Genomic DNA, 25,986 nt, shown 5'->3' with positions numbered 1-25,986 from the left:
GACATTTCAGTTCAGATAATTCATTTTAAGTGTGAAGCCTTGTTTAGAATCTGGCTGCGTGTCACCTTGGAGTCAGACTGGTTTTATTTCCAAAGTCGGAATTTGTAAAATGCCACATTGACTGTCTACAAATTATGTGCTTTTTGAACAAAATAGAATGTATCTGCAAATGCAAATCTGCAAATGCAAATTTACCCTATACATTTGTATGTGTGTGTGTGTGTGTGTGTGTGTGTGTGCATGTGAGGGAGAGAACGAGAGAGAGAGAGACAGCGAAAGAACGTGTGTCTGTGTCTGTGTGTGTGTGTGCAAACGAGAGAGAGAGAGGGAGTATATGTGTGTGTGCATGTGAGTGTGTGTGTGAGAGAGTGTGCGTGCTTTTGAGTGTGAGTGCATGTGTGTGTGTGTGTGTGTATATGCGGATGTGAGAGAGAGAGTGAGTGAGAGAGAGAGAGAGAGAGGGGGTTGATACGCCATTGGTCATATCCTGCGACTACCTTCTGTCGAGGTTAGTACAGTTTTTCACTGTGGCCCGTTGGAGCTGGCAATCGATGAGGTGAGTGTTGTATCCTGTTCTTATGAAGGCGTCATTCAAAACCTTCAGGGGCCTGCCTCGCTCCTCCTCACCTGAGCAGATCCTGTCTATCTGTGGAGCCTGTCCGTAGGGGATGGTTTTTTTTTAATATGTTTAAGGTGGAAGCTAGAGCAGTGCAGCATTGTGAGGTTATCTGTGGGCTTGCAGTGGAGTGAGGTGTTGAAGTGTCCATCCTTGATGGAGATGGGTGTCTCCAAGAATGGGGCTGATTCTAAAGAGCAGTCTGTGGTAAGTTTGATGGTGGGATGAAGCTTGTTGATATCGCCATGAGTCCAAACAGATAAAAGATTTAACAGGAGGGAGCAAGCCGGCCATTTTATGTTTATTCAGTACATTCACGGCAGTTGTATGATCCTTTAATCTTTTGCTTATAAATCTGTGTCTTGATACTTCTTCTCTCACTGCACCTGAGAAAGGAGCAAAGGTTTGAAAGCTTGTGTTTTGAAGTAAACCTGTTGGACTATAATCTGGTGTTGTGTGATTTTTAACCTTGTCCAACACAGTCCAACATTGGCACCTCCACATCATCTGCAAACGAAGTCTGCAATCCTGGGCCAAGACTGCCACTCCTGGGCTAGACCATCTGCCAGGTCACTGGAATACAACCGAAAACGAAGATGACAAGACTGGCACCCAGTGCCGAGATGTCCATGCTGGGACAAGACTGCCATACCAAGAGATGACCACACAGGGAGACTGCGACTCCTGGAGACCACCAATGCCGGGCTGAGAGTGCCTTTCTCCTCCTTCAGGTTCCTAGGTGCAACCTAGCATCTGAGTCCCGGCCAGTAAGTCAGCATGGGGTGTGGTCCTCACTCAACGGGGAACCCCAGGCTAGGGTCTGGTTCACCTCAGCATTGCTGCCACTGCTGCTGCCACTGGAGGCTTCAAAGAAAAGAAAACAAAGAAAAAAGAAAAGGATCAAAAGTGAAAAAGAAGAAAAAGAAAGCCAATGGGAATGGATGAGATCCAGACTCAGTCCCCTGCTCTGCCTCCATTTTGGAAGAGAAATGTTGGTTGGGGTGGTATATATGATAGCAGTAAACATATTATAGCTATTCCTTTATTCACTCAAGGGGGAGCACATTGCTGGCCAGGCAGCATTTATTGCCCAGATGGCAGTTCAGAGTCAGCCATATTGCTGTGGAGCTAGAGTCACATGTAGGCTAGACGAGGTAAGGATGGCAGCTTCCTTCCCAGAAGGGCATTAGTGAGCCAGATGGGTTTCCGACAATCGACAATGGATTCGTGGTCATTGTCTGACCCTTAATTCCAGATATTTTTATTGAATTCAAATTTCACCATCTGCTATGATGGGATTCAAACCCAGATCCCCAGAACGTTATCTGGGCCTCTGGGTTAACAGTCCAGTGTTAGTACCACTAGGCCATCACCTCCCCTTGAGTTACACGTGGCACTGCTGCCTCACAATAACAGGGACCTGGGTCCACTTCTACCCTCGGGTGACTGTCTCTGTGGAGTTTGCACATCCTTCCTGTGTCTGCGTGGATATCTTCTGAGTGCTCTAAGTTTCCTCCCACAGCCCAAGGATGTGCAGGTTAGGGTAGATTAGCCATGCTAAATTACTCATAGCATCCAGGGATGTTTAAGTTGAGTGGGTCAGCCCTGGTTAACGCAGGGTTACAGGGATAGGGTAGGGTGATGGGTCTGGGCGGGCTGCTCTTCAGAGGGCTGATTCGAAGGGTTGATTCAGAGGTGGGGTTTGATGGGCCAAACTTTAGCAATTCTATAATGATTGTAAAATGAGGAGATGTAGGGATTAATATTCATGTTACATTGGCTCCACCCATTTCATTGATGTCACACAGTCTGTGGGCAGAGACAATGAGTTCTACCTTAGCTTTCAGGGGCAGCAGTTCTATTTGCTTCAACTTGTAAGAGGCTTGTAACCACTTGTTTGTCTCCTGCACAGTCACAGCATTGAAGGCCTGGTTTAATCTGTTGTTCAAATTTTTGAGTTGTCCCCCACGCAGTGGAATCTGATGTCGATTTTTAGACTTTGAGGACTCAGAGTGACTGCCTTTAGGGGCTTTCATGACTTTGTGCAACAGTAAATGATTTGATCGGGGAGTCATAATTGACAGCAAAAAGTGCTGTTGAGGCTTCGAAGATCTGGAAGGATCTGAGGAGAGACAGAAGCAGAGTGAACATTTTGAGTCCATTATGATGCTTCTCAGGATGCAAATGTCTCCAGCAGTTCCTGTTTTTGTTTCAAAATTCCAATATTTTGCTTTTATTTTAGCCATGAATGAGGATTGTCAGTTGGGTTTGCAGTGTTGAATACCCATGTGTTCTGGGAACTATACTCTACTTAGCAAATAGAAAAACCACGTACATGCACTTACTTTTTAAATTCAACTTAATAGATATGAGCCACTGACTGGCTTATTCCTCAGGGCAAGGCCCTGACCAATCATTAACCTTATGTGGTTTAAAAATCTAAACAAAACCTGGTAGTTAACTGCCAATCATCATTACCTGCCAATTTTTCCATGGCAACAGATCTACCAATTTGAGTAAAAATAGTCTTTAACAAATAAGAACAGGAACATCTGCAAGTTGTGGACAGGTAATGAGGAGAATTTGTGAGAAAGGATTATATTTCAGCAAGGTTGACAATCGGAAGTGAGTAGAAGCTGGAAAATGCGCATCAATGTTAGTTCATTTGACTTCCTAAGTTTCTCTTTCGGTCATTATATACTGATTGGGATAATGAGTCTAAAACTAATTCAATTGTTCTCACAATACCTTTTTATTTTTTGATTGTCAAATAATTGTAATTATTGAAATCATTATAGATTTTAGTTCCCTTAAATTTAAGGGAAATCAAGGTTGATCTGTGATTGTTTAGCTGTTATAGGTGTTGTTTGGGGTCCAAAATTGCAATTGACATGTTTGTGTCAGTTTAGGTGCTGTATTGGTAAATATTTTAGCATGTATATTTGATGCTGGATGCAGAAGGAGCAAGAGGAGGCGCAACAACAATAGGAAAAGGAGGAAGACGATGGAAGGCAGAAAACTGAATTAAACAATGGATTGAATACCTATGCCCCCCATTTCCCAATATTTGCGGTAGGGAATGAAGGTTGAGATGGTGAATTTGATTTTCCAAATTGCCACAGGCTATGAAGGAAGTTGCCAAGGAATTGGAGAGTGACAAATGCTGTGGTTGTTAAGGTTTAGTCATCTTAGCTCTGGGCATCTCTGTAGGAGTTCCTCAGGGACTGCTCTCAGCCCACCTATCTTCAGCTGTTTTTTTCAATGACTTTCCTCCTGTATGGTCAGAAGTGGGGATTTTTGCCAATGATTGCACAATACTTAACATCAGATACTGAAGTGTTCTGAGTCCAAATGCCTAAAAAGCCAACATTTCTCGACAGAATTCAAGTATGGGTGGCAAGTGGCAAGTAACATTTTAGGCAGTTCAGGCAATGGCCATCTCCAACAAGAGATCCTAACCATGGCTTCTTGACATTCTATGATATCACAATCACTAAGTCCTCCACTATCAACATCCTAGGGGCTACCATTTCCCAGAAACTATAAATACAGTGGCTGCAAGAGCGGTTCAGAAGCTAAGAATCCTGCAGCAAGTAACTCATCTCCTGACTATCCTGTCCATCATCGACAAGGCACAAATCTGGAGTGCGATGGAATATGCTGCACTTACCTGGATGAATACAACTCCAACTGTATTCAAGAAACTTAACACCATCCAGGACATAGCAACCGACTTGATTGACAGCACATCCACAAAAATTATTCCTTCCATCCCCCTTCACACACAATAGCAACAGTGTGCACCATCGAGAAGATTAAGGGAATATTTAGTAAAAGTGTCAACATTTTGAGGGATTTTAATTAACCAAATACTGAGAAATTGATTCCTCTTTAAAGTTGGCTTGTAGCAAAAGATCATAGATTTAAAATTAATAATAAGTTAAAGAATTGAGTGTCCTTTACGATTCCCATACTCCAATCCTATTGCTTCAACATCTGTTCATAGATTACACTAAAATTGGTGGGGTGGTAAATAGTGAGGACGATAGCGTTAGATTAGATGTGTAAGAAGGGAGGGAGGCAGAAGACAGGAAATTATTGGCTTGTTAGCCTGACCTCAGTTATTGGTAATATTTTAGAGCTGATTATTAAGGATGAAATTGCAGAGTACTTGTAATGCGTGATAAGATATGGCTGAGTAAGAGATAATGGGAACTGCAGATGCTGGAGAATCTGAGATAACAAAGTGTGGAGCTGGATGAACACAGCAGGCCAAGCAGCATCTTAGGAGCACGAAAGCTGACGTTTTGGGCCTAGGCCCTAGGCCCGAAACATCAGCTTTTGTGCTCCTGAGATGCTGCTTGGCCTGCTGTGTTCATTCAGCTCCACACTTTATTATGGCTGAGTAAGCATGGCTTTGTCAAGAGGATGTCGTACCTGACAAATCTCTCGTAATTCTTTGAGGAGGTAACAAGAAAGTTAGACAAAGGAGAGCTAATGGAGGTGATCAATTTGCATTTCCAGAAGGCATTTGACAAAGTGCTGAATACAAAGCTGCTAAACAAGATTAGAGCCTGTGGGCAAGTTGCAGGTGTGGATAGCAACTTTGGTTGACTGACAGAAAGCAGAGAGTAGGGATAAAGGAGTCTTTTTCAGGATGACAGCCAGTGACCAGTTGAATTCAGTAGACCTCTATGTTGGGACCACAATTATTCACATACTACACTTGCAATCTCGACAAAGGAACTGAGGGCATTGTTGCTAAGTTTTCAGGTAGCACAAAGGTAAATAGAGGGATAAGTTGTGTTAAGGAAGCAGGGAGGCTGCAGAAGGACTCAGACATGCCAGGAGAGTGAGCAAAGTGGCAGATGGACTATAATGTGGGAAAGTATGAGGTTGCGTGCTTTGGTAGGAAGAATAGAGGCATAGACTATTTTCTAAATGGGGAAAAGCTTGAGAAATCTGAAGCACAAAGAGACTCAGGAGTCCCAGTTCAGAATTCTCTTAAGGTTAACATTCAGTTGGCAATTAGGAAGGCAAATGCAATGGTGGCATTAATTTCAAGAGGGCTAGAATACAAGAGTGGACATGTACTGCTAAGAATGTATAAGGCTCTGGTCAGACCACATTTGGAACATTGAGCAATTTTGGGCTTTGTATCCAAGGAAGGATTTGCTGACATTGGAGGAGATCCAGCGGAGTTTACAAGAATGATCCCGGGAATGAAGGAACAGTTGTAGACTCTGATTTTACTCAATGGAGTTAATGAGGATGATGGGGGATCTGATTGCAACTTACAGGACACAGAGAAGTCTGGAAAGAGTGGATGTGGAGAAGATGCTTCCACAAGTAGGAAAGGCCGGGACCCAAGGGCATAGTTTCAGAGTGAAGGGACAACCCCCTTACAGCTGACATGAGGAAGAATTTCTTCAGCTAGAAGGTGGTAAATCTGTGGAACTCACTGCTACAGAATACTGTGGAGGTCAGTTTAATGAGTTTATTTGAGACAGAGATAGATAGGCTTTTAAGGGGATCAAGGGTTACAGGGAGAAGGCCCGAGAATGGGTTGAGAAACATCAGCCGTGATTTAATGGCAGAGTAGGCTTGATGAGCTGAATGGCACAATTCTGCTCCTGTATTTAATCATCTTATGTTCTTTAGACAAGGGAGAACATGTTGAATGGTAGGACCCTGGGAGGCAGCAAGGATCACACAGCCTTTGCATGCATGTAAACACATTTCTTATGGTAACTGAACAGGTAGATAAATGGTTAAAATGGCATATGATATACTTACCTTTACTGGTTGAGGCATAGAGTTTGAGACCAGTGAGGTTATGCTGGAAATGCATGAAAATTGGTTAAGCCACAGATAGAGTATCATGAGCTGTTCTGGAATCTACGTTATAGGAGGGATCTAGACAGCACTGGGTGCATAGAAGAGTTACCAGGATGTTGCCAGGGCAGAAGAATTTCAGTTATGAAGAGAGATTGGACAGACTGGGACTGTGTTCCTTCGAGCAGAGGAGACTGAGGGGAGCTATGTATAAGATGTATAAAATTGATAGGGTAGGCAAGAAGAAACTTTTCTCTTTGATGGGAGGATCAATGATTAGGGGCAAAGATTTGAGGTAAGGGGAAAAAGATTTTGACGAGATATGAGGAAATGTTTTTTCACCCAAAGGGTAATGGGCACGTGGAACTCGCTGCCTATAAGGGGGGTAGAGACAGCAAACCTCATCACATTCAAGAAAGATTGAGATTTGCACTTGTGATGCCTAGGCATGCAAGGTTAAGGGTCAAGTGCTGGAAAATGGGATTAGAATAGTTGGGTGGTTGTTTTCTGATTGGCCTAGATGGGAAGATATAACATGCCTATGGTTAGGTAAACACTCTGAACGCTGTCTTCATTTATCACAAAGAAGCAGAGGGAATCTTTGCATAAAGGTTGCTCAAGACTGAGATGAATGTTGGATGGAATAAGTCATACAAATGTCAAGAAAAGGTGTTTGATGACCAAATTGCATTATCTGATTCCATTCTTCAATTTTCTGGGGAAGTAAATTTGAAAAATCCATGATGCTTGGCTTCCGTTCATAGCAGCTCTGTTCTTCCAATTGATATTCTACTTTAAAGTGAATACTATTTGTAGAAGTATCATCTATGCACTATGTCAGGTCAAAAACCCCTTAAGAAAATTGAAGCATTACACTTCCTGTTGGAAATATCAGCCTGCACTAGTTCTTTGAAAATTATAATTGTTCTTAAATGCTATGTTCTGACCACCCGCACAGTTCCTCAATGGCACATTATCTCAAATGACAGATTCAAATATTGCGACAGTTTTTAGCTAGGTAACAATGTTCTCAAGGAAATAGTACACACCAGCAAATGGTTAATTTTATACGCTACTGGGATTGTGCTAAAACATCGCATCGACTGGAGCAGTTGATTTTTTTTTCTGATGATTACTGTACAGAATTTTGTTTCACCTTGGCTGCTTGCTGGTCTAATTGGAGGATTCAGACTTCTCTGTGCCAAAACGACAGCTTGTCAAAGCCCCTGAGGAGCTATTCCTTTCCTGACATTTTCATGTTAATTGGTACGAATGGCGACAACTAGAAGACAGACCAGAATGCTACATGGTGTTTTAGTCATGGTGCCAGTGTATAGCTGCCCCAGACAAGGAGAGAAATTGTAGATAGGGTCTTTTGATGTATTCTGCTTAAATAGACTTGATTAGTTATTTACTTGGGACCAGTGCTACCTGAGCACAAGACTACCTCAGCTGGCAGGCAGTAATTGGAATAAGTCGAATGAGTTGGATGGGATCATTGCACTGTTATATTAGACATCTGTGTTTTTAAAGTTGAATTCATTTTTGCTTCTTTTTCAGTATTCCCTTTTTTTTTCAAGAAAGAAACTTCATATGATGTGGGCCACACTGGTAATGCAGTATTTATTGCCCATTTCTTTGTGCTCAAATGGTGTTGAGTCAACAATACCTGCAGACCTGGAAAGACCACATAGGGTCGCCAGAGCATTCCCCTGAAAGACAATCATGGCAAGTTAGACTTAAAGCCAATCAATTTCATAAATTAACAAATTTGTGAAAAAAATTCGACCATGCTGTAGTAATGTATAAACTCACTGTAAAGCACCTTCTTAAGCGGTTTTTCCATATCAAGGATAAAAGAGCATCACTGGCCTATTTATTTGCATCTACCAGTCTCCTGGCAGTGAGAGGTACTGTAGAGAGTCTGAGTACTTTGTTGCTTGTTTCCTACCTCCATCTGAGTCGACCCGAAACGTCAAACCTTCCTGCTCCTCTGATGCTGCTTGGCCTGCTGTGTTCATCCAGCTTCACACCGTGTTATCTCAGATTCTCCAGCATCAGCAGTTCCTACTATCTCTGAGATCTGATCTCAGATGTTTATAGCTCTATATGAATTACCATGTTTCTTAATTACAGCCTGGTCACAATTTTACTTCTTTCCAGGTTGCTTTCTTCCAGGGGGGGCACGTTAGCAATAGGAACCTTAGACATATTTAGTGAATTGTGAGTTGGAGTTGGACCAGGCGTTTCACAGTAGTCAGAGAATGTATGTTGGGAAGCTTGTAAGAAGTTAAAAAAAACTTGTTTTGCTCCTCTTGACTCACTGCAGAGCTGTAAAGCTGCTTATTATTTAATAAAGGAGGAAGGGTGACTCAGCCATGGCTCACAAAGGATATTGGGACTGCACTGGATGCAGGGAAGAGATGTGTATGGTTGCCTTAGAAGGACAGATGAGCCTGAGGGTTTGAGGCATTTTGGAATTCAGCAATGGGGGACAAAAGTATTGATTGGGAGGGGGAGAGTGGAGTATGAATTAAATTATAAGGGACATAGAGAATGATCAGGGGACCTTGTAAGGGCGTGTGGAGAGCCAGAGTTTGGTAAGAATAGATGGGGTTTCCTTGTAGCCAAAACTGAGGAAATTGTAGTTGAGAACAAAGAAATGGCAGAAGAGTTGAATAGATTTGGTTCTGTCTGCACTAAAGAGTGTACAAATAAACTCCTAGAAATTTTGGGGATCTAACAATTTGGTGAGTGAGTAGAATTGAAGGGAATCCATACTACTAGAAGGATGGTGCTGGGAAAGTAGATAGGGTTAGGGGCTGATAAATCACTGGGCTCTGGTCTACATCCCAGGATACTAAAGGAGGTGGCCTATAGATGTTGAGTGCATCAGTAGTCACCTTTTAGACTGTATAGCTCCTGCTGATGGTGGAGTAGCTTACACAATTGTTTGGAGACTGAGGGAAAGAGGAAATGGAGAATTGACCTAGCATCAGTGTTAGGGAGTGTGCTGAGATCTATTGTAAGGGACGTGATAACAAAACACCTGGAAAGCAATAGTGGGATCAGACTTGGCCGGAGCAGATTTGTGGAGGGGAAATCATCCTTGGCAAAGCTGGTGGAATTTTCTGAGGATGTAATTGGTAGAATAGATACTGAAGAACGAATGGATGTGATATATTTGGTTTGCAGAAAGCTTTGGTTGTTAGGAGATCGGTAGGCAGGATTGGGGCACTTGTGATGAGGTTTAGTAATCTGGAATGAATTGGAGTGACAGGCAGGAAGCAGAGATTGGGAATGAATGTGTCTTTTTCCATGTAGTGGAAAATGGCTGGTGGCATTCCACAGAGATTGGTGCTCAGGCCCTGGTTGTTCACAATATATATTGCCTGGATGATGGATTCAGGGGAAACAATTCCAGGGTTGAGGATAACATGGGATTGGCTATGAGTGTTGCAAGGATGGGAGGAGGATTCAGGATGATTTCAACGGATTGGCCGAGTGCTTGTTTATTCACTCACAGGGCATGTGTGTCACTGGCTAGGCCAACATTTATTGCCAAGAGGGCGATAAAGAATCAACCACATTGCTGTGGGTCTGGAGTCACATGTAGGCCAGAGCAGGTGAAGATGGCAGTTTCCTCTTTTTTAAAGGACATTAGTGAACCAGATGGGTTTCTCCCACAATTGACATGTGATTCACATTATCATTAGACTTTTAATTCCAGAACTTTAAAATTGAACTTGTGATTATACAATGGCTTTAAGAGGTGTATTTTGTCCTTTTTTGTGGAGAAAGGTCGAAAAAGAGGTGGCTTGGATTTTGTTTCAAGCCATTAAAGTAAACAGCTTGTGAAGCCTTGTGTGTTTTTTGTTTAACTTTGCAACAATCGAAGCTGCATAAATGGATGGAGTCAGGCTCCACAAGAAACAGGGTTTTAGAACAGCTTTCAGCAGTTTCTGGAGTCTTGAAGTTGGCTATGGAAGCAGTGTCTATCTCTATCTCTCTGTCACAGCTAGAAGCTTGGATTCTCTTTCTGCAGTCACATTGACATTTGAGACCATCAGTTTTAGTGACTTTGCTTTTGTTCAAGGGAGTATCTATGGGATCTTACTATATTGGAACAGTTGCTGGTTAGTAGTTAAATAATCCATCATTTGGTTAAGTTTTCCAATAGAGTCAAGGTTGTTCTAATTTTTCTCTTTCTTGTTTGTATTTTATCTGAGGAGGGAGGGTAAGAATAAAAGGTGTTTTGCTTAAATCCAAGTAGTGTAGCCAATTGAATTACAATTGGAACACAGCATTTTACATATGCCTTTAAATAAGATAAAAGTTAGGGTCTAGGCTATCTCTTTGATATATTTGCGAAGGGGTTGGTCTGCTTCATAACATATTCAAAAAGTCCACCTTTTGCTGTGGTACGACCTGAACCTGGTTCTCTGGATTAACAGCCCAGCAACAATACCACTAGGCCATGACTTCCCCTTTGAATCAACAAATACATAGCAGATTCAGTACAGTGTGGCAAGATGTGAGGTTGTACATTTCAGTATGTGGAGTGGAGGAGCAGTGAATTCTTTGGACATTTGTGATTATTTTAGGAGGTGTGGATGTTACAAGAAATCTATGTGCCATTCTACATCAACCAATGAAAGTAGGCAGGCAGATGCAGCAACCAATTAGGAAGGCAAATGGTATATTAGCCTTCATTGCAGGAGATTTTGAGTTCAGAAGTTGGGTGTCTTCCTACAGTTTTGGTGAGACCATGCCTGGAGTATAGTGTGCAGTTTTGATCTCCCTGCATAATAAAGTGTACACTTGCTATGGAGGAAAGTTCACTAGACTGATATTGGGGGTGGCAGGACTATCCTGTGGACGATAAATTTCTTTGACTGAGCTTATATTCACAAGAGTTGAAAAGGATGAGAGGTGATCTGATTGAAATGTATAACACACTAATAGGGCTGGAGGAACCAGATGCAAGGAGAATGTTTCCCCTGGCTGGATAGCCTGTACCTAGAAGTCACAATCTCAGGATATGGATTATGCCATTTAGGACTGAGATGAGGAAATATTTATTTACTCAAAGGGTAGTGAACCTGTGGAATTCTCTACAACAGAAGAGAGTGGAGACCAAGTCACTGGATATATTCATGAGATAGGTAGATAAATATTTAGACTTGAAAGGTGTCAGGGGTATAGGGAGAAACTTGGAATGTGGTGTTGAGACAGAGGATCAACTATGATCATATTGAATGGCAGAGCAGGTTTGAAAGGCCAAATTGCCTATTCTGCTCTTCGTTTCTATATTTCTGTCTCACAGTTTTAACTTTTCACATTTACTATGGTCTGCCAGATTTTCTGAAGTTCGGGCAAGTCACTCCATGAAGACATGATAACCAAACTGAAATATTTAACCTCTGAAAAATTTCCTGAAATTGATTAGCCACACACGTACCTCAGCCTGTTTGAGCATGAATGGCTTGGGATCCTATTTCAAACTGGTCACATTTTAACCTACCTTCTGCATCCAATCCACTCATTATTCTAATTTCTTCGTTAATATTTTCAGGGAGTTACATAAGATATTGAGATGCAAGTTATTTCTAATCAACAATTGCATCAATTTAGGTTGCTCCTTTTGAAGATGCAAAATATTGAATGGTGTTATCATGGGATCCACTGTTAAATTTTGTTTGAAGAGCTTTTAGAACAAAATGAGATTGATTTTAAGGAATAGCTTAAATAAAGACAGAGAGGCAGAAAGGTTTATGTCCTAATATTACAGTTATAATGTTTGTAAGATTGTCAGAATATGTGACAATATCTTTAAATTTAGAGTAAAATAAAATGGCTATTTGGTCTGTTCTGAAGTCTGCTTTCCTGTAAGCTTGGGTCATTTAATTTCTAGAGATTAAAAGAAGGTTTTATATTATTTTAAAGAAATAACGCGCAAAGTATTTACACTTGAAATCAATGGTAGTGACCCAAGTGTTAAAATTAGAGACTGAGAGCCTTCCAAGTCCCAGAAAAGTGTTAAGAATGTTGGATTGTAAACCATTTGTAATTGAAACTCTCCACTCGGTTTCAAGATGAAAGAGAGTGGGGCTCTCAAGAATAGCTGTTGGCATTTCTGCATAGATGCAAGGGCGGTGTAATTCAAATTGCCAATGAGGAAGGATGGGGCTGAGGACAATATTGCAGAGATAAGGTATTAGCCTTTCCTGGAATATTGTGAGCTTTTCGTCTTCCTGGATCTATGAGACAGGGAGCAGCTAGAAACTGAAACATTTGCTGGAGAAAAAGGAAACCATGGGAATAAACAGTCACCCAACTTGTCGTAGAGGAACAGTCTGTGGGAAAATGAAACCTTATTGTGAAAAATCATTTTAAACATTGCAACTTATCAGTCTGGGAAATAATAGAACAATATTAAATGCTTAGAAGCTAATAATCATTTTTGGATTGATTGTTAAATTTGAATGTCTACATAAAAGATTGTGTAAAGCATTCCATGAAGAATATTTTTCAGTTTAGCTAAGAATAAGAAAAGTCATATTCTTTGGCTTAAATTGTAAGTTGCCAACAAAGTTTTAATTAGAAGTGTTTTTAAGTATTTTTTCCAGCAAACATTTTTAAAACACAAAATTTGAAAGTGTAATTCCGTCAGCTATTAACTGGAAGTTAAGATTTCATTTTAGAAGTTACTTGTCTCTATTGGGATCAAAACATCAAGGACCTGAGAGCAAAGCCACCAATGGGAGGTGACACACGGACCTTAGAGTATTGTAGGGCTCAAACTAGTGGCACAAATAGGGAGGAGTAAGATCAGGGTGGGATTTGAAAACATGGATGAAAATTTTTAAGTTGAGGTCTTGACAGACAAAAAGCAAGTACAGGTCAGAGAGCTAAGTAATCAAATCTTACTAACCAGTCAATCATGTAGAACACTTTGCGGAAGTCCATACAGACAATGCCGACTGTTCTGTCTTCAATCTTCTTTGTCACCTCATCAAAAAACTCAAACAAGTTAGTGAGACACATTGACTATGTCTAGTGAGTCCATGCCATTCTGTATGCATGTAAATCCTGTCCATCAGAATCCCCTCCAACAATTTACCCACCCCTGACATAAGGCTCATGATCTGTATTTCCCTGGCTTTTTCTTACAGTCTTTCTTAAATTATGGCACTACAGCAGCCACTCTCCAGTCCTCTGACACCTCACCTACGGCTGTCCATGATACAAATATCTTAACAAGGGACCCAGAAAGCTCTTCCCTACCTTTCTGGGAAATATCTGATCAGTCCCAGTGAATTATCTCCCTTTGTGTGTTTTCAGGCACTCAGCACTCCTCTTCTCTAATATGAACACTTTACAACATATTACTATTTATTTCCCTAAGTTCCTTAACTTCCATGTCCTTCTCCATAACAAATACCGACACGAAATATTTGTTTAGAATCTCACCCATCTCTCCTGTTACACCTACACTGCTGCATTGATCTTCAGGGGGCCTTATTTTCTCCCTAGTTACTGCTTTGCCCTGAATGTACTATTGGAATATCTATGGATTTTCCTTAACACTATTTGCCAAAGGTATTTCATGTCTCCTTTTTGCCCTATTATTTCACTCCTTAAGAATACTCCTACTGCCCTTCTACTCCCTTAGTGATTCAATCCATCCCAGCTGTCTATATCTGACATATGCCTCCCTTTTCTTGGCCAGAGTCTCAATTTCTGTAGTCATCCAGCATTCCCTACACCGACCAGCCTTGTCCTTCACACTAACAGGAGCATACTGTCTCTGAACTCTTGTTATCTCATTTTTAAAGGCCTCACACTTTCTAATCAATAACCTCTCCCAATCAACATTTGAAACTTCCTGTCTAATACTATCAAAATTGGCTTTACACCAATTTAGAGCTTTAACCTTTTGATTAGTTCTATCTTTTTCCACAACTATTTTAAAATTAATAGAATTATGATCACTTAGTCCAAAATGCTTCCCACTGATACCTTAAATATTTGTCCTACATCATTTTCCAACAGGTCAAGTATTGCTTCTTCTCTAGTGAGTGCATCCACACATTAAATAAGAAAGCTTTCTTTTACATACTTGAAGTCCTCCCCATCCAAGCCCTTAACATTATGACAGTCATAGTCTATACTTGGAAAGTTAAAATTTGCTACTATTACAACCTAATTATTCTTACGGATATCTGAGATCTTGCATATTTGCTTCTCAATTTCCTGCTGACTGACAGGGCCAATAATACAATCCCAACAATGTAATAATCCCTTTCTTATTTCTCAGTAATACCTATATAACTTCACTGGATGATCTCCCAGGAATAGCCTTCTTACGAATAGCCATAATGTTATCCTGAACCAAAAGTGGCACTCCATGTCCACTCTTGTCCCCCTTTCTATCTTTCCTATTCTTATAGCACCTATACCCTGGAACATTTAAGCTGCATTAAGGTTCTGTCCAGCCCTGAGCCATATTTCCGTAGTGGCTATGATATCCAGTCCCAGGGTCCCAACTATACCTTAAGCTCATCTGTTCTACCTGTCAGGCCTCTTGCATTGAAGATAATGCAGTTTAATTTATCAGTCTTACCTTGTACTCTGCCAAGTCCTTCTCTACTTTGACTATTTGACTTACTCTCCTTACCTTCAGTACCGGCTTCATCCCTTTCTGTTCTCTCACTACCACTTTGCTATGCGCACCCGCCCCCCCACCGCATACTAGTTGAAGAAGACTTGAAGAAATTTAAAATGAGGACTGAATTACTCTTAGACCCTCCAATCATTTGCCAAGTAGGGTAAAATGTCTTCACAAATTGGTTCTGATGTCAAAACTGGTAATGCACGCCCTAACCAGGATGCAAGTCGAGGTGTAGGCAAACAGCTGCAAGTGTCTCTTGTGCCTCCAAATACAATTCACTGTTATGCAGGAACATCCTTTTATTGGCCAGCAGCATATATCAGGTTAGTGCAGTGCTGATTTAAGTGAGGGAGAGCAGTGTATGAGGGAATGCTGTGCAACCTATTGATAAAACTGAACACTTTTTTTTGAAAGAACTTGCTCTGCTCAGGGCAGTTGTGATTCTCAGTGTTTTACTAAAACTCATTTTAAGCTCCTTGGTAGCACATTCAAGGGCCACGATACTTGTTATAGGCAGCTGACCTGGATGTATAAAAAATATGGTTATTAAAGTGTCTTTGAAGGTGCAGAATATTGCTGTGTGAAAATGCGTTGGTTTACCTATAATGCACCTGATCTCCATATAGAAAATGGTGACCAATTCCTACTTTGCATGTAACATCATGAATGATGGACTCATCTGTCAGTAAAATCATTGTTTTCCATGATTCTCAGCAACCATATGACTCGTACTGTTCATGCAATTGTGGTTGAATATATCATCTCCTTTACGATTTCATTTGTAACAAATGATTCCTTAGCCATACCAGTTGCTTTGCATTAGATTGACAGAATGATACACTAGCTAAGAACAATAAATTTGAACTACAAAAATATTTCCCTTCACTTACAAGTTTTTAGGATCACATATTGCAAAGAACAAGCTGAACATTTGCCTCCTATTTATTATTAAATTAACCAAGTTATATTTAGCTCTGTCAAGTCTTACCATAACAACTACTTGGTCCCTAGAAACCATTAAACTGTTTCTATGGTAACTCACCATTGTAATTTCTTTTACCCACTGTGATTGGCTAAGAGGAAGCTTATCTTCCATTGACCTGCTGATTGGTTGTAGTTAATCACATGACTATACTAATATATAACAGCGAAAAAGTACCTGGGAATCAGCTTTAACTGTGCCTTCTTGGCTCAAAACAACCCACCTTTCAAAATTATCCTGACATCACATTAAAAAGATGGGCTATGAAACTAAGTGAGAGGGATAGCTTAACGCTTCTTGCCATCTTATAGTGAAATGAATTGTAGTTCAATTCTTAGTACAGACAAGTTGAGTACTGTAAATTCCAAGTATATCAAGGGAAATGAGATAGCTTTAGAATTTGCTACTCTGAGTAAGGAATGCTATGTGACAGGAAAGCAGATCAGGAATTATAAGTAGTCATGATTTTCAAAAGGTACCATTTCTGAAAATAAATTGCTCCTTCAGTATTGTACTAACCTGTCACCACTGATCACATACTCAGAAATTTGACTCAGGCTGAAACATAAGCACTTGTCTCATTTCAATTGAAGTTAACTTGCTTTGGAGTCCCTAGTTTGGTGCGATATTTAAAATCTCACATCTAAACCCAGTTTGCTCACACCCAGACTCCTGATACTCGATTCCAAGTCAGAAATTGAACCAACCAGAGTCTTGGATAAGACATCCCACTGTGATTGCACTTCATCTCAGGGAAAGAAATCAACCAACACTGCCCCCGACCGGCCCCCCCCCCCCACCCCACCCTGCACTCCCTCCGCTTCCCCACCCCCATATAGCTCCAGCTGCCTCATTTGTAGCTCTAGTCAAGCCATGATATCGAGAAACAGTTGGAGGCCCTGGACACTGCTACAGGCCCTGACAACATTCCAACAATAGTCCTGAAGACTTATGCTCCAGAGCTTGGACTCACCTCACCAAGCTGTCCCAGTGCAGTTGCAATACTGGCATTTACAAACAATGTGGAAAATTGCCCAAGTATGTCCTGCACACAAAAAGCAGGACAAATCCAACCTGCCCAATTACCACGCCATCAGTCTTCTCTCGATCATCTGTGAAGTGATGGAAGGCGACATTAACCCTGCTATCAAGCAGCACCTGCTCAGCAATAACCTGCTCAGTGACGCCCAGTTTAGGTTTTGCCAGGGCCACTCAGCTCCTGATCTCATTACAGCCTTGGTTCAAACATGGACAAAAGAGCTGAATTCCAGAGGTGAGGTGTGAGTGACAGCCTTTCCTTGATATCAAGGATGCATTTGACCAAGTGTGGTATCGAGGATCCCAGGCAAAACTTGAATCAATGGCTATTAGGGGGCAGTCTCTGCGATGGTTGGAGTCATACAGGACACATAGAAAGATGGTAGTGTTTGTGGGAGGTCAATTACCTCATCTCCAGGACATCTCGGCAGGAGTGCCTCAGGGTAGTGTCCTTGGCCCAACTATCTTCAGCTGCTTCATCAATGATCTTTGCACCATCATAAGATCAGAGGTAGGGATGTTCACTGATGATTACACAATGTTCAGCACCATTCATCGCTCCTCAGATACTGAAGCAGTCCATTTCGCATGCAACAAGATCTGGACAATATCCAAGCTTGGGCTGACAAGTGGCAAGTGACATTCACGCCACACAAATGCCAGGCTACGACCTTAACCAACAAGAGACAATTTAACAACCAGTCCTTGACATTCAATCACTGAAACCCCCACAATCAATATCCTGAGAGTTATCATTGATCAGAAACTCAACTGGACTTACCACATTAACATTTTGGCTACAAGAGCAGGCCAGAAGCTGAGAATACTGCACCCAATAACTCACCTCCTGATCCCTCAAAGCCTGTCCACCATGTACAAGGCACAAGTCAGGGTGTGATGGAATACTCCCCACTTGCCTGGATGAGTGCAGCCCGAACAACACTCGAGAAACTTAACACCATCCAGGAGAAAGCAGCCCACTTGATTGACTCTACATCCACAAACATACACTCCCTCCACCACCGAAGCTCAGTCACAGCAGCGTGTACTATCTTCCAACCCCATGACCACTTCCACCTAGAAGGACAAGGGCAGCAGATATACGGGAACACCACCAACTTCAAATTTCCATCCAAGCCAATCACCATCTTTTCTTGGAAATATACCCCCGTTCATTCAGTGTCGCTGGGTCAAAATCCTGGAATTCCCTCCCTAATAGCATTGTGGGTCAACTCACGGGAGGTGAACTGCAGCAGTTCAAGAAGGCCACCACCTTCGCAAGGTCAACTAGGGCCAGGCAATAAGTGCTTGCCAGGCAACAAAGTTCAAATCACACAACATGAATAAATGAGAAAAAAGAAAGTAAACCAAGCCTTTGGATCAGGTTGACAACAGAGCGGGGTTCTGTGAAAGCAAAATTACGTGGTATTTTGTCCTTACACCACAGAACGCAAGAAAATTAACACTACTTGAGGCTCATTGACAGAAACTTTACCTCACCATCTGTTAAAACCTACCACAGTGAGTTTACTACCAGTATATCAAGCTGGTATTTTAAAGGTGAACTGGAAAACAAACTTTGGAATTTGTTACTGTTCCGATTAAAACATTTGGCTCAGAAATAAAATATTCACAAGATTTCTCCTGACTTCCAACTGTGCAGACACATAAATTGTAAATGGGTTGTGAAAGATGATGTGGGGCCAATTAGGGAATAAGAAAAAATGATTTACGCATTGTGGCAGGGTGTATGGTTGAGGTATATAATTAGCACTTTGCAATTGTTTTTGCCAGGGATGAAGATACAGCGAAGGTCAAGGTGAAAGAGGAGGGCATTCAAATACTTGAAGGCTTTAAAATTGATAATGAAATGGTGTTGGATAGGCTGTACATAGAACATAGAACATAGAACATTACAGCACAGACAGGCCCTTCGGCCCCTGATGTTGTGCCGACCTGTCATACCGATCTGAAGCCCATCTAACCTACACTATTCCATGTATGTCCATATGCTTATCCAATGACGACTTAAATGTACCTAAAGTTGGCGAATCTACTACCGTTGCAGGCAAAGCGTTCCATTCCAAGGCTGTCTGTAGTTAAAGTTGATGTGGTAACTCAGAACCTGTGTGATGCACCTAGGAATATTGAGAAAAGTGGGTATTGGAATTGTGCAGATCCTGGCTATATTTTCCCAGCTTCCTTAAGCTCCAGTGACAAGATGACTGGAAAGTTACAAGTTGTACACATTTGTTTAAAAATGGGTATGAATGTAAACTCAACAGCTTGGCCAGTTAGGGCCATCAGTTTAACATCCCAACATAAAACCTCATAAAAACAATAATTTGGAACAAAATCAGAAATTGTTGGGCAATTGCAAGTTAATTAAGGAAAGCCACCTCGGATTTAATGAAAAAATATGTTTAAGTAGCCCATTTGAGCTTATTAATGAAGTAACATAGAGACCCAATGAGGGTAATGCATGTAATATGGTGTACATGGACTTCTAAAAGATACTAGACATGAACAAAATTATAGTTCATGGAGTAAAAAGGACAGTGGCTATAGGCATACAAAGTTGGCTGAATGACAGAAAGCAGTGCGAAATGTGTACTTTTGGACAGAAAGATGTTTGTGTGGAATTTCTCAAGGATTGGTTGGAGATATTGTGAACTGTGAGGAGTATAATTTAGAACGTCAAAATGACATAAATGTGCTATGGGAATGAGTGGATATATAACAGAAAATTTAAGGTGCCTTTTACCTAGGGTGGGGGGGCAGTACAGTTTCAAGACTTGGGGCCATGCTTTTAAGGGGAGAGGAGAAAGATTTAAAAAAGATAGAGGGGCAACTTTGGTTTTTATTTGGTGTGGTTCGTGTGTGGGATGAATATCCAGAGGAAGTGATGGAGGTGGGTAGAGTTACAATGTTTTAAAAGGCATTTGAATAAATACATGAATAAAAAATATATTTGAAGAGATATGGACCAAGCACAGAAAGGTGGGACTAGTTTAGTTTAGGATTATGGCCAGCATGGATTGGTTGGACTGAAGATCTATGACTCTATGACGCAGGGATGTTTGAAGTGACATGTTTTGCCAGAAGGTGTAGTTTAAAGAAATACACCTTATTAATCCATTTTTTGTATTGCATAAGTCAAAAGTCTATGAAAATTGTGACCCACATGGAACTTGATATTCCCATGTTAGTTGCATTCAACTTTGTCCAGCAGTAGGCATGAGACTTGTTACAATAAATCACACAAAACTGTTCAAATGCCACAAAGAGCAGATTTAGAATCAGTGGAGTTAGTAACAGAGAGTGGAGACCAGGCACCATGTGGGTAAGGTGGTATTAAGTGTGTGATAAGAAAGTGACTGAAGTCCATTTGTTGAGGTTCACTGAGAAGTTTCCCAGAGATGATTCATAGCTCACTGCAGACTGAGACTTGGAAGAAGTGTTGGCAGCCAAGAGGCAGAGCTAAATATTGGTCACACAATTAAGAAAAAAATCCTGGAAGCAAAGGGAGTCTTGGGGGGAGCATTTGGCTTGGAGCCGGACTTTCATTAACAGTTCAGTGCAGCAGATACTTAACTTTAAAAGGAAGATGACACACAGTATTAGCTTGGTGCAGCTGAGCAGGATTAAGGGTCTGAGAAATGCAGGGGAAGTACTGGTTTGGTGAAGGTAACGGTCTTGTGGAAAAAGCTCAACTTGCGCATTTCAGTGCCGTTTCTAGAATCAGAGTGCAGACCTAGGAAAGGGGATTGAAAGATTAGCCATTAAAACTGTCCATGGCATGGTTTTCAGGGAGGTTTTAAAGTCAGTCTTCAAAAAGTGAAGAATTTGAATACCTTGTGAAGTTTTAATTAGGCTTGATGAGCCCATTTGCTCCACATTGAATGTGGTCATGACTAAGCTGACAATCCTTAGCTTCAGTTTCCTGTTTTTTCCTATAACCTTTGATTTCCCACACTGATATAAAAATCTGTCGATCTCATCCTTGATCATAGTTAATGGCCCAGCTTCTGTAGTAAAGAATTCCCAACATTCACTACCTTCTAATTCCTTTTGATCTCAGCACTAAATGTATGATCTCTTACACTGAGTTTATGTTGCCTGCTAATAGACTTGCAACCCACCCCAAACACAAGGGACAAATAACCTTTCTGCGTCTACCCTGTCAAGCTCCCAAAGAACCGTGTGTGTTGTTACAAGGAGGTTTCTCATTTTTATAAAGTTAAATGAGTGCAAACCCAACCCATTCAGTCTCTGTTCATAAGAAAATGACTCCGTATCCAGGATCAATCTTGTCAGCCTTTTTACTTGGAATGTCTCCAATGCAGGTTCATATTCCTGTACATAAGGGGATCAATACTGGTCACAATATTCCAGATATGATCTAACTAGTTCCTTACATGGTTTTGACAAGGCTTCTCTATTTTTCGAGTGCACTCTCAATGAAATAACGGTGAACATTCAAATTACCTGCTGATCTTGTATGCTAGCGTGGTGATTTATGTACAAGGACTGCCAAGTTCCTCAGTGCTGTGGCTGCGTTCCACTGCATTCTGCATCCTTTCTGTATTTAAATAATATTCAGTTCCTTTAATCATCTTGCCAAACTGCAAACCTTTCATCTTCCCATATTATATTCCATTTGCCAACAGATGGCCACTCAGTTAACTGGTCTATATTCCTCTGCAGACATCTTGCGTCATCCTCATCACTTGGCTTCCTGCCTTTTTTTTACATCATCAACAAACTTGGCAATAGTATGTTCACCTTTCCTCATCCAAGTCATTCATATCTGTTGTATATAATTGTGGCTCCAGCACTAATTGTTTCACAAATTGCAGGTTTCCCTCCAGAACTCTTTTAATGCATTAATTTGCCAATCCTCTATCCATGCTAACCTGCTTTCCTGATGCCATGAGCTCTAATTTTATTAAGTGTCCAAGCATGTGGTACCAAATATTTTATATCTATTCATTTTCCTTTATCTATCTTGCTCCGTACCTTCTCAAAGAATCTCTAATAAGTGTGTCGGGTTTGATTTCCCCTTCATGAAGTCATGCTGACTCTGCGTGGTTATATCACACCTTTCTAAATGCTTTGCTGTTCAATCCACTGGAGTTTAGAAGTTTGAGAGGAGACCTTATGGAGGTCCACAAAATCATGAAGGGTATAGGTAGGGTTAATGGAGGTGGACATTTTTCTTCCTAGAATGGGGGATTGCAAGCCGGGGTGGGGGGGGCACATTTTTAAGGTGAGAGGAGAGAAACTTTAAAAAAGACGTGAGGCGTAAATGTTCTATACAGAATGTGCTTTGCATATGGAATGAACTTTCTGAGGATGTGGGCATAGTTACAACATTTAAAATCACTTAAATAAACACGTGAATAGGAAAGTTTTGGAGGGATTGTGGCCAGGAGCAAGCAGGTGGGACTAGTTTAGTTTGCGATTGTGTTCAGCATGGACTGGTTGGACAGAAGGGTCTGTTTCCATGTTGTATGACTCTGTTTCCAATGAAGATGTCAAGCAAACTGGCCGATCATTATGTGCTTTAGACTTCTTCCTTTTTGAATAAAGGTATTACATCGGCAGTTTTCCAATCATTTGGGACTTTTCCAGAATCTTAAAAATGCACTACCAGTCCGTCCATCATCTCTATAGGTACTTATTAAATATCTTAAGATGCATCTCAACAGTCGAAGAGACTTCGAGATAACAAGGTGTAGAGCTGGATGAACACAGCAGGCCAAGCAGCATCTTAGGAGCAGGAAGGCTGACATTTCGGGCCTAGACCCTTAGCAAAATCTTCTAAGAAATGTCGCAATACTGTGGTTGATATTATTTTTGCAGGGTTTCTCTGTTCCTATGGTGGGGGATTAAGAGAGCCCATTGGTTTTTTTTATTATCTCACCTCACCCAAATATATCTAATTCAAAAGTTAGCTGTGATAAGAATCAACACTTCAAGACCTATATTGGGTCAGAATCCTTAATTGAATAGTATTGATAGTTAACAATCAAAGCATTTTTAAAGTGAAGTTGTAAAGTCTTTGTTTAAAATTGAATTTATAATTATGAGAATAGCTACAGAATACTGTAATATACATAAGACACACACTCCTTTACTTATTCTGGCCATAGGAGATTCGATTGAACAATTCTGTTAGTGGTGGGTAGTCTCCCTGGACGGGTTGTAGAATCAAGAGCAGAACTAAGTGTCTAATTTGTTTTGCTTCTGATTTTCCAGCTAATTACATCTCCAAACTACATCTCATTATCAGTGAACAAGTGGGAAAGGCTCGTATTAGGAAGAGGCTTCCTGGGAAGATAATGGGAAAAGTGCTACTTCATTCAAATGCAAATTAGGTAATCAGAAATGAAATATATTTTGGTACATTACATCAATAACTTGAAAGATGGCTTGGAATTGATGGATGACTTTAGGCTTATGGCTTTCGACAGCCCTCACTGCTGAGGCTTTCCTCAAATTACCTTCAAAGTCTGCTAGAGGTAGAGATCAATTGTTATGATCATTCAAAACGCATTACTGATTGATCATGCCTCTACCAGGAGAGTCTTCCTCTATTTCAATGTGCAATTTTAATATTCTGGCCAAGCAAAACTTTTTGCCATGCATGCTATCCAGCTTTTCCTCAGTTTTGACAAAAACTTGAAATATTAACAGTTTTATTCCAACAATGCTGCCTGACTTGCCAACTGTTTTTAGTATTTTTTCTGTATTTATTCCATAGAGTCTTTCAATTTGGAGCACCTTGTTTTATGAAGATAATCACAAAAGAAAATCAGTGGAGAAGGAGCAGTGATTACTTATGTTTACAGCTGCCCACAGACTTTATGATTCCTTGAGATCATTTAGAGTGTGGCACCCTCTACAGGGGATCTGTCGTGTGAGAGATCCAGGCAAAGGAACTCTGAATATCTTCAATTAATCAGATTAAAGAATCTTCACCCTGACACAAAAGGAGAAACAATTCATTTGGATCTAATATCAGGTACAAGGGACATTAGTGTGAGTACCCCATGTTTGGTTTATTTGAGGCAGGCAACATGCAAACTTAGCATATTAGCATGATTTTAGAATGCAGGCCAGCGTGAAATCTGTTGCCAACTGTCTGCATGTTCACTAGAAGTCCTAAGCATGCACATTGCGAATAAAAATTAAACCAAGATCTTGTGACAATGATGCTCACCACTAACCCTCAGCCCCAAGAAGAAAGCTGTTCCAAATGGCTGACATTTAAAAAGCTAACCATGCAGTGATAACACACTCTGGTCAGATGTAAAAAAGGCAGTCTTTCAGCAGAGATTAAGGGGTTATCCTCTGTCGCTCAGCACATGATCAACCCTTAGACAATACTTCAAAAAGCATTCAGCCATTGTCGTGTTGGTCTTTTCAGAAGTTTGTTGAGTACCTACTGGTTGTCGTAGGTGACTACTTTTCAAAGAACCCTTCGTTGATTGCAGAGCGCTGTGAGAGACCCATTTGGTGTGAAAACCATCGCTCATACAACTCCAACACTGAGTGAAAGGGAAAACTGGTTGATGTTTCTCCAAAACCATCTAAGGAAAAACTTTGAACTGATTTAGCATCTTATTCCATTCTTAGAATTATCAAAAGTATTTTAGAATCAACGTCCAGGTATCGTCACTGTTATTTTGTGCGTTAATATAGCAGAAAATGTGCACACACCAAGGTCCCACAATGGTATAAACATAGCTTTAGTTTGATTTGGTTTCCATTTCGAGGGAGGAATATTTTAGAATACTTTTGCACAGGCTCCTTTTCTTCTTTTTTTAAATCTCTAAGTGAACAAATAATACAACCTTTTTAAACAGCTCAGTTGACAGACTACAAACTGACAATGCAGGTAGCAAAATCCTAAACAAAGCTGGGAAAAACAGCAATGAGTCAGCAGTTGTGGAGAGAAATAATGGGCAAAATCTTCCCAGCCACTGCACAATGTAGGCTAAGGCAAGAAATTTGGGAGCATTGGGTGGGATGTCCATCTCGGCCCTTCTCAATGTTAAAACCAAATAGTCGCATTTTCCAACCAAATCCTTGATGTTGACTGAAGATCATCACTATTAAGCGGTTAGAGGCATGGATTATCACTCATCAGTACTTAAACACACTCTTTAATGTGCAGTCTTCCATTCTCCTACTAGTCAGCAATTAGACAGCAAGAATTCATGATATGAAAGTCAGAACAGACCCCAGCTCAAGATTTCCTCCTCAACCTTCCACCTTCATCTTTGACACCTAGAACCAACATCTCAGGGCACACTCTTTATGCAATATCTGCACATACTATACACCCACAGGCACAGTTATCTGATACATACCGGTCTCTCTGCCTCATCATAGCACACCTCCAATCCACTTACAATATAGCTCACTTTTAATGTTGTGTTTTGTCTGCATTTTTCATCAGAATTCTGCTACAGGGACACTTTGCATGCAAGGACAGGCAACCATCATGTTGAATAGACCAGGTTGCATCTCCAGGCCGCCCACACAATCTTCTAGTGCGCGCACACTTTACATTGATCTACGTGTACATCACACCCTTCTTTGCACTTTGCCCATTTTTTTCATTCATGGAATTTGCATGTCACTGGCTAGGCAGCATTTATTGCCCATCCCTAATTTCCCAAATGGCAGTTAAGAGTCAATCACATTGTGGATCTGGAGTCGCATGTAGGCCAGACCAGGTAATGACAGTAGATTACCTTACCTAAAGGACATTAGTGAACCAGATGGGATTTTACATTAATGGATATTAATACACAATACATTAATCTTGAT

The 25,986-nt window shown here is 40.9% G+C and overlaps 1 long non-coding RNA gene across 1 annotated transcript; it reads left to right on the top strand.

The window, feature by feature from the left end:
- The first annotated feature begins 434 nt into the window (after positions 1 to 434).
- Positions 435 to 24,050, top strand: LOC132209610 (uncharacterized). Its single transcript, XR_009445798.1, has 3 exons — positions 435 to 508; positions 23,407 to 23,525; positions 23,912 to 24,050. It is a non-coding gene; the product is annotated as an uncharacterized LOC132209610 (long non-coding RNA).
- Positions 24,051 to 25,986: the final 1,936 nt, after the last annotated feature.

The sequence above is a fragment of the Stegostoma tigrinum genome, chromosome 5 (assembly GCF_030684315.1).
Source record: "Stegostoma tigrinum isolate sSteTig4 chromosome 5, sSteTig4.hap1, whole genome shotgun sequence".
Taxonomy (NCBI): Eukaryota; Metazoa; Chordata; class Chondrichthyes; order Orectolobiformes; family Stegostomatidae; genus Stegostoma; species Stegostoma tigrinum.
This window is presented reverse-complemented; position numbering and strand designations above follow the sequence as displayed.